We start from the raw sequence: 10148 nt of genomic DNA on the forward strand, positions 1-10148 counted from the left end.
TATATACAAGGTGTTCTCAAAAAAAATAAAGAAAACTTAGTTTTCACGGTTGAGCACAAGTTGAGGTGAGCTGAATATAAATGTCATCTGAAGATTGCTAAAACAATCAAAACGTCGAAATCGATACTCCTATCAAGTCTCAAAAACCGAAAATCATCAAGTTTGTATTCCTCGTAGCCTTCCTAGCGACTGGGGACGAAAGTCATTATCGTTAAGTGACGTAAGGAAACGAATGACCGGCCAAAAGAGAGAAGGAGAAGAAACACTCGGTAGTAATATTTCCAATGGACTGTTCCGGTTTGTGCAATACCGAAACGTCGACAAGTTCGCGATAAAACCCAAACTCGACGTTATATATTGTTTTTTTGCACGAACATGGTCGGCGCGTAAAGAAAAACCGGAGGGACGGGCGGGGCGTAGGCAAATAAAAACCCATCATATCCATCCCGGCGTAACGTGGAACGACCCTTATCCCCAATAAAAAAAAGGGGGCAATAAAAATGCGTGAGTTGTGGATTTGTTCTACACTCTCTTCGGCGAAATGTCAAACTGCTACGGGCGCGGCGCGGACTAAAATAAACATAAGCACCGCGTGTTTCTTTAAAGGTGTCTTCTATTTCTATCTTGGAAGACGCCAACGTCGTGGAAAAGATCAACGACCCGCCGGGATCGGTACGACAAAACCGCTTGGGTGTGAAATTTACGACGACGATTACGAAAACGATAACTGCGTTGACGAGGTGGTGGAGAGGGGGGACTGTTCGTGGTGACAATTTTCGAAAACTAATTTGAAAGCCCGATTTTCACTTTCCAACAAGTTGCTGTGATCCTTTTCTATTTGCTGCAATAAAAACAAGATTCTAGTGACCAACCTCTAAAAAATAACTTCGTAAGTTACTAAGCGCAAAATGACTTATCCCTACTCGGCGTTGATTATTCTGATTATCCCATCAAATGATGCTCATAAAATGCGAAGCACTTATACCAAACATAATTATTAAAAATTAGTTTTTTCTAACGTCCAACGTTCCGTTGCCAACAGAGGATCCACTACAAAAATTGCTGAAACTCATAGATCTAATAAGAACAAGTTTTAATTTGCGGTTGCATGCAATTAATTGGTCCAAGAGAACATTCAACGGCAACTTTTGTAGACGCGGCGATAAATAGCATAATGAAAATCTGACTTAGCGTTAATAACCTGTTCATGTCGTTGATTTTTTATATTGATAATGCGGCGCACTACGTCAAAGTACCTTATCCACAGGCATTTAGTTCGTTTTCTACGTAAATTTGACGTCATTTGACTCTGACGCAATAAGAGATGTCATCTCTGATTGGCGTTCAATATGAATCCATGCGGCTACCAGTTTCCAGCATACTTAGTGTGAAGATCAAGATCCCACCCTACGTTACAATAGAAATTCGTTTCTACATTTGAATTGGCACATTCATTGCATACAAATCAATATACAGCGTATTATTTTAGTGCATTGGAACAGATTGCACCATAAATAATCTAACAAGTGAACAGTCAATAGTTAATTCACTAGCAACGAAAGTATCAAATAAGAGTCTGGATCACACTGCAACTGCAAACAAATAGAATGAGGTCAGTTTCGGCCCACACTAATTACACGGAAGTTACATTTGGATAGTTTAAATCTGAATAAATAAGAACTAAAAGTTCAGATTTTCACGAAATTATATATTTTCACATGACAATTGTTTCGACAAGACCGTGTCTTTATCATGTGTGTTGTCGAAACAATTGTCATATTAAAATATATAATTTCGTGAAAATCTGAACTTTTAGTTCTTATTTATTTTGATAAATGGATTTTCATCAAGTAAAAGCCTCCTCCGTTCAATTAGTTTAAATCTCCCTAACGAATAAAATTAAACGATTTTTATTTTAAAATAAACAATTTAATTAAATCTTAGTAACAGTTAACAATAATACGAGTTATTGATTTCAAACGACTGTGAAGACGAAACGTTCAGTTAAAACTGATACAAGTCCAAAAACACATTTAGGGAGCATAAATACCTATTTAGATGTTTATTATTATTTTTTGGTTACAAATGAAAGTTCGTGAGAGAATTAATTTGTGGAGATACAACAACAAAAGTGTTTATGAGTTCGTGAATCAATCAAAATTCGGGATTATCCAGGATATTGATACAGTTCGCCCAAACATTAAACTATAGACAATACATTAAATAGTGAATAGTGGTTAGTGATTTTGTTAAAAGCAATGTATGGAAGGACAACAGTGCCAAGCGGATGGTTATTGTGAAGTGTATGTAGGCTTCTTCAGACCTTAACTGAAACTGGCTCGCATTCTACTCTGTACGTGCTGATATATTGTTTGAGGGGGGCGGAGCTAAATGAGGGGCATAAACATCGTTTCGAATTTTGACTAAGCAAAAACCGACGCAGGAGGAATCCAGAAGTTTTGTAAAAAGCATTACAGTAGCCTGTGGAAGTTTCTTTGAAAAATTAACAAGCCTTGATGGAGAGGACATCAAGCGCAAATGCAGAAAGTTAGAGGATCACCGACTGAAACTGGTAAGATTACTCTGTACACTGACATTTTTGTTTCGTTGTAGAGAACATAACGTTATCCCCATTTCCTTAAAATATCCCATCACATCACAACCTCATCCGCTTATAAAATTCTTCGAAAATATAGTTTCGCTTTACTTCGAGAAAGAATTCATCACACCCGTAAAGAAATAGACCAAATCAATAAGGCTCTTGTGTCTCTACACCTTGAAATTTCTTCTATTTTGTCCCCATCCGAGTTTGATACCCTTTCAAACATGATTCATGACAAAGCTTTAAATCTTCATTTATCTACAACCCAAAATCACATTCAGGAATTTGAAAAACTAACGTCAACACTAGGAAAACCATCAAACTCTTCTAAACCACCAAACACTTTAATAAATGTATCATCGCACCAACTTTCGGAAACTGAAAAATTAGTTCTTTCAAAAGGTTCCGACTTCGTCCTTGCCCCAAAAGAGGAAATCATTTCAAATGTCGAGTCTATCCTAAACAAACTGCCATCTCAAACAGCTAATGAAATTCGATTTGAAACCTTAAAAATCCTTAAAAAATCAAAACCTCCTAAATCCAATATTACAAAGCCTGAACGCATCGCCCTAAAATCTCTAAAATCCAATCCAGACATAGTGATCCTAAAAGCAGATAAAGGAAATGCTACGGTAGTCATGGACACAAATGAATATCAGGAAAAAATTCAAGATATTCTTACAGACGGATCATTTCGTCAACTTAAAAAAGATCCTACGCCATCTATGGATCCCAACCTTAAATCTGTTATTAAGGCTTCCACTCTATCAGACTCCGTGAAAAAATCTGTTACCCCTCACCCCCTAAAATTCCTCGTCTCTACGGACTTCCAAAGATTCACAAGCCTGGATTACCCCGACCTATTGTCAGCACCATTGGTTCTCCAACATATTCTCTAGCAAAATATCTAGCTTCCTTATTAAAACCCCTAACAGGGAAAATTGACCTCATTACCCCCCGCCCCCCCAAACAATAAATAAGCAGGTACAGAGTAAAATACGAGCCAGTTTCAGTCAAGCTCTGAAGAAGCCAACAGGATGATTGGCGAAACGTCAGCAATTTCGACTAAGCAAAAACCGACGCAAGAGGAATCCAGAAGATTTGTAAAAAGCATCGTCTCGAATGACTGATTGCCATATTGTTGACAGGTAAAGATCTGGCAGTTAAGATTGATTGGTTGCTTTAAGGTTTCTATAGATTCTCGGATTTTCCGTTAGTTGAAGAATTGATTACAAGGCAAGAATTTTAGTTTTATTCAATAAAAGTTGATGTCGTGATTGTGTTCGGCAAGTGCTGATGAGTTTATTTGTTTTAGTTTTAAGGCTCTTTCCATATTCTTTGAGCCTAATTGATATTTTTCGTCGGGAATTTTGTCTTTGACGGATTAAAGATGTTGAGAGATTTTTCGACAGGTGATAAATCTGGTTTTGACCTTATATATCTTAAAAACTTTTGATATCTGATGTGTGGTAAGTGTGAGGTTGCTTCACAAAAGGATGTTTGGCGCAACGTTAGCAAGTTAGGCTCAACAACAACCGACGCAGGAAGAATCCAGAAGTAGCCTGTGTACTACCACCACTGAGTTCATCTCTATCTTAATAATGAAGAGTTGGTCTTTCACTTAACCAGGTAAGTAGCAACACATATCACGCAACAATTATACATATATTTTGATAAATATAAAGTGCAATCTAGCGAAAAACAAAAAAACAAAAGAAAAATTAATCAACAGAGAAACAAGAATAATTGTGAAGTAATGTTAATCTGATGATAAAATATTCCACTCTCAACAAGGGCAGATACTGCTTTTTGAAACTTGCTATGGAAGATTTTTTATGCTCGTTTGGGGTTATACAAGGCAGGACATATACGACCTTCTTTCTAAAATTGCTGTTCTGTGAAATGGACTTATTATAACTCCCTTATATCTTATCTCTTATATTTCTATAAAGGTGTGCGTCTGCACTTCATATAAAGCCAATTTATATCTTTCAATTTGGGGTTAACTGGTCAACCTCTTCTAATAACACAGACAAATGTTATATAATAATTCTGATTTGTTTGGAGAGAATAAGCGAATTACACATCATCCTCCTAAGATCAGAATTTAAGACATTGCGGGAGTTATATACAATTGTTTTAATTTGAAAAGTGATTTCTTAACACTGACAGATATGCTTTTCAAATCAACATTTAACAAAAGTCCCAGATTTTTTTCTATATTTTGTATTGTGTATATAGTGTATGTAAAGATTAAGCAGTTTAAGACTTAGATACTCAAATTCCTAGCGTTTAGGTCTCCATTCTCTAATTAATCTATAATTATTCTATTATTATTGTTATTATTTAATTATCTGATTAGTCTAAATATTCTAAGTACAAGAGCATAAAAATTTATATAGAATAATATGAATATAGATAAATTGTAATTATATTATCATTCAAAAAAATACAATGCAATACAATTTCATTTGTAAATTTTAGTCATCACGTTCCGAGTAGTCAGATGAACTATAGCCGTTAGAGTCTAGTGTATCATGTACTTCTGTTTATCCTCGTGTTGACTCCAGTCAGATTCGAACACAGTTGAACTATTTTTGCAACTCCGAGCTTGGTTTGGTTAGTTTATATTTACATTACAATTTCACTTGTAAATGTTTGGAGTAGTCAGATGAACTATAGATAGCCGTTGGAGAATAAAGAAGTAAGAAGAGGCCCTGAAGTGTTATTAGCTTACGACATTCTTTCTTCCATTTCAATCATATCTTGGAAGCACGTATAGCATTTCAAAAATTTCCGCAATTTCTTCTTCTTGGGTAGAATGAAATCATTATTTTTCATTTCAGAAAGTATTTTGTTCAAGGCAGTTTTTTTTATTCTTATTCTTTTCTTTCTGCACTTCTCTTTGGTGACCTTTGACCTTTATTATCGTGCACAAGGCGGTATATTGTTGAACACATTTCGCAACTCCGAATGTTGTTTTGGTGTGGGAAGAGCTTTGAACATTTTGAGAATAATATTTTTGATAATTTACTAATTCAACTACGGCTATATAATACTACCAAGACAATTAAATCATTATTTATAACCCTCTCGCATTTAGAAACAAAGCAAATGTTTTTTTTTTCTAATTTAAGCTTCTTACAGCATTTGGCAACCCGGCACTATGGCAAACCTCATTCAGAAGCATTTTATACGAAATGCTCGGAGCAATTTTTCCGCAGTATTCTTTCTAAAGGGTGATTCAATAAGGGTTTCCACATTAAAATAATAAAAAAAACTCGGAAGAATATAAAAATATACAAACATTTTTAATTTGTGTATTACAATTAGGTATGAAAGATGATGTCATTCAAATGACCCCCGCGACTCATGTGATATGACGTAATTCGTTTATTGAAATTTCCTATCACTTTTTGACACAATTCAGGTTCTGTGCCTGCTATTTCGCGTCTAATCTCCTGTTTCAGCTCTGGAATAGTGTTTGGATTATTTCTATACACTGCGTTTTAGATACCCAAAAAAAAAATCTAGGGGAGTAAAATCACATGATCGCGGCGGCCAATTGATATCGCCGTTACGTGAGATAATCCGACCAGGAAACTTGCCCCGCAGCAATTGCATCGGTTCTCTGGATGTGTGACAAGTGGCTCCATCGTGTTGGATCCACAAATCTTCAATGTCCATACCTTCCAACTGCTCCCAGAAAAAATCAGATATCATGTTTCGATAGCGAACACCATTAACCGTAACAGCGTTCTCCTCATTATCCTCGAAAAAAAAGGGCCAATTATTCCTCCCCACCAAAATGCGCACCATATAGTCACTTCTTGAGGATGCATTGCTTTTTGAACAATCTCTCTTGGATTTTCTAATTCCCAAATACGAGCATTGTGATTATTTACAAAGCCACCAACGTGAAAATGTGCCTCATCGCTAAAGATGATTTTCGTTGAAAAATGAACCCCCTGTTCTCGTATCCATTCTGTAAACACGCGGCGCTGTTGATAATCTCGAGATTTCAACTCCCGAGTTATTTGGACTTTATATGGGTGTAGATGCAAGTCTTTTGTTAAAATTCGCTGTGTGGTTGAATACGTAAGGCCCACTTGCTGCGATCGATGACGAATCGATGTGTTTGGATCTTCGGCTACACTTTCGCGAACAATGGCAATATTTTGATCTGACCGACCTACACGACCACGTTGAGGGACTTTGAGGTTAGTTACAGATCCAGTTTTATGTTATGTTATTATGTTATTTTATAACAAAAGATTTTTATAAAATAAAACACAAGGGTGTTATGGAATAGACACGTACAATTTAAGTGAATCACGGGCACATGGTGCGAATCTCGAAATCCGAATCATTTAGTTTACGGATGACCCATTAGGATATAACAACGTTCGGGCGAATACCGGCCTGGATCCGCCATGCATCATTAATGCAAACCCATTACTCAGGCAATATAAACAACGACCTAAACTATGGCAGACGTATTCAGTCTGAATCATCGTCGACGGCCAATCTCTTTAACCCAAAAACTTAGCCGCCATACGATCGAGTTCTCTTCTTCTCGAGCGAGAACAACGTGGACGGGCGTTTGTCGGACAAAGACGGACGAAACGAAAGATGCCATCCTTACGACCGATGCGACTGTAGGAACGGACAATTTCATTTGCATAAGTATTGAATATTACATGTATTTACCAATCGCGATTGGCGTCGGAGTTGGCTACGGACGACTTACCCGGTGTTACGTTTTTCGTTGGCAAGATATATTTAAACGATTCAGAAGGCTCTTTCTTTTTTTTTACGCTGCTGTTTCGAAAATAAGTTTAAAGTAAGTTGGAACTTGTTTTTCATAAAAAGTTCTGCATGTTCTAAAATCAAAAATAAAGTACAGCACATTAATATACGAAGCTTGTCAAAAATAATGTACTTTTAAATTTGATAAGATCAAAAAACATTATTAACAAAAGTTTTATCAGAACTAAAAACTACATTTAGATATGAAATTACATCTGTTTACGTAGATTTTTTTCAAATTTTTTGTAATCTAAAACGCACTGACAAATTAATGGATTTTTTATAGCAGTAGCAGCTTTATGCGCCTCAGGTGACCTTGATATTTTCGTAGAGATGAGAATGATCTTCAGCGAATTTCTCACAAATTTCACACACTAAATGGCATTTGGCATACATTTAACTCCTTCCTGACGATTTAACGAGATCTGGATATATTTTGAGAAAATATCGCCGTAAAAATGCCGCGTCCATATTTATTTACTATCTGTCAGCGGTTGAATGTTGTTGTTGAATGCCGCAAGATTATTTACAGACTATGACAAGCGCTTTGATTTTTGCCGTCTCATCCAAAGTTAGTAGATGCCCATTTTTTATGAGACATATTATTTTTTCTGACAAGACGGTGTCTCAGGCCACAGTACACTGAATGTTAGGGAATATTTTGAACATATGTTCCATGGAAACGTTATTCACAAATATTCTGTTTTTTTTGGCCTGCTTAATCCCCTGCCATTACCCCCCTATGGGGTGTAAGTGAAATTAAGTATCCATTTATTTCTAGAATTAATATTACGTGATAGTCGCACAATTTATTTCGATGTAAAAAATACATAAAATCTATTTCTTCCAATTTAATTGCACCTTTGAACGTAGTTCTTAGTTCTTATTTTAGTTTTTTGTCAAATTCAATGCTACTTTACTTTTGAGTAAAATTTATATTTCTTAACAAATCTCGTATATTATATATATAAACGTATATAAACTTAATAAAAAAAAAGTTTCCCATATGGTTTCAACTTACTAAATAATAATAAAAATTTATTGATGCCATAAGCCTTTAGACAAGCCAATACACAGTAGTTCGTAAGATAAAGTAAGAATTATATTGAGAACTTACATTTAAATTAAAATTAAGTGAAACAAAAATTTAAGGTAACGAAACATGCTCGACAAGTACAGGACATTATAATAAATCTAAAAGTAAAAAAATACAGGGAACATATCATTAAACGCCACATTATATCAAAAGGTCAAATGCAAAAGAAAGTGTTTCCCTAGTGCTTGCATCACTGGTCAAAAAATCCTGGATATAGACAGATGGAAAGGTAAGAATTGTCTGAAAGTCATACCCGTTGCAAGTCTAATCATCCATTTCTCTGAGACATATCATATACTATAATTTAAGTACATTGCGTTTTTAACTGCACAGGTTTGAAAATTTATAGACGTTATCGTTTATATATAGAACGAAAAAAAAAGTTTGTTGTTAGTTACAGTTGTATTTTATGTTGTTAAGTTGTCAAGTAGTGAGAATGCTGCGAACAAACAGTAATAAAAGTATAATTTAAGAAATAAAAATAACGATAGTGTTCATAATGTTCGAAAACTGACAAAGAAACTATAATAAATAAAATATAATATAGTAAAGTGATTCTGTTGCCCACAAAAAGGAGGAAAGGGCCCACAAACTTGCAGGAAAAGTTAAATACACTAGGTTGGTAACACCACATTACGCCTGCAATGTATCAAAACTGTCATCGCTAAAATGTTACACAAAAATAAATAAAAGTATAATTTAAGAAATAAAAATAACAATAGTGTTCATAATGTTCGAAAACTGACAAAGAAACTAAATAAAAAATAATATAGTAAAGTGATTCTGTTGCCCACAAAAAGGAGGAAAGGGCCCACAAACTTGCAGGAAAAGTTAAATACACTAGGTTGGTAACACCACATTACGCCTGCAATGTATCAAAACTGTCATCGCTAAAATGTTACACAAAAATAAATAAAAGTATAATTTAAGAAATAAAAATAACAATAGTGTTCATAATGTTCGAAAACTGACAAAGAAACTAAATAAAAAATAATATAGTAAAGTGATTCTGTTGCTCACAAAAAGGAGGAAAGGGCTCACAAACTTGCAGGAAAAGTTAAATACACTAGGTTGGTAACACCACATTACGCCTGCAATGTATCAAAACTGTCATCGCTAAAATGTTACACAAAAATAAATAAAAGTATAATTTAAGAAATAAAAATAACAATAGTGTTCATAATGTTCGAAAACTGACAAAGAAACTAAATAAAAAATAATATAGTAAAGTGATTCTGTTGCCCACAAAAAGGAGGAAAGGGCCCACAAACTTGCAGGAAAAGTTAAATACACTAGGTTGGTAACACCACATTACGCCTGCAATGTATCAAAACTGTCATAGCTAAAATGTTACACAAAAATAAATAAAAGTATAATGTAAGAAATAAAAATAACAATAGTGTTCGTAATGTTCGAAAACTGACAAAGAAACTAAATAAAAAATAATATAGTAAAGTGATTCTGTTGCTCACAAAAAGGGGGAAAGGGCCCACAAACTTGCAGGAAAAGTTAAATACACTAGGTTGGTAACACCACATTACGCCTGCAATGTATCAAAACTGTCATCGCTAAAATGTTACAAAAATAAAGAAAAGTATAATTTAAGAAATAAAAATAACGATAGTCTTTATAATGTTCGAA

Source organism: Cylas formicarius, unplaced genomic scaffold, assembly GCF_029955315.1.
Source record: "Cylas formicarius isolate icCylForm1 unplaced genomic scaffold, icCylForm1.1 PGA_scaffold_1__22_contigs__length_36826433, whole genome shotgun sequence".
In the NCBI taxonomy this organism is placed as follows: Eukaryota; Metazoa; Arthropoda; class Insecta; order Coleoptera; family Brentidae; genus Cylas; species Cylas formicarius.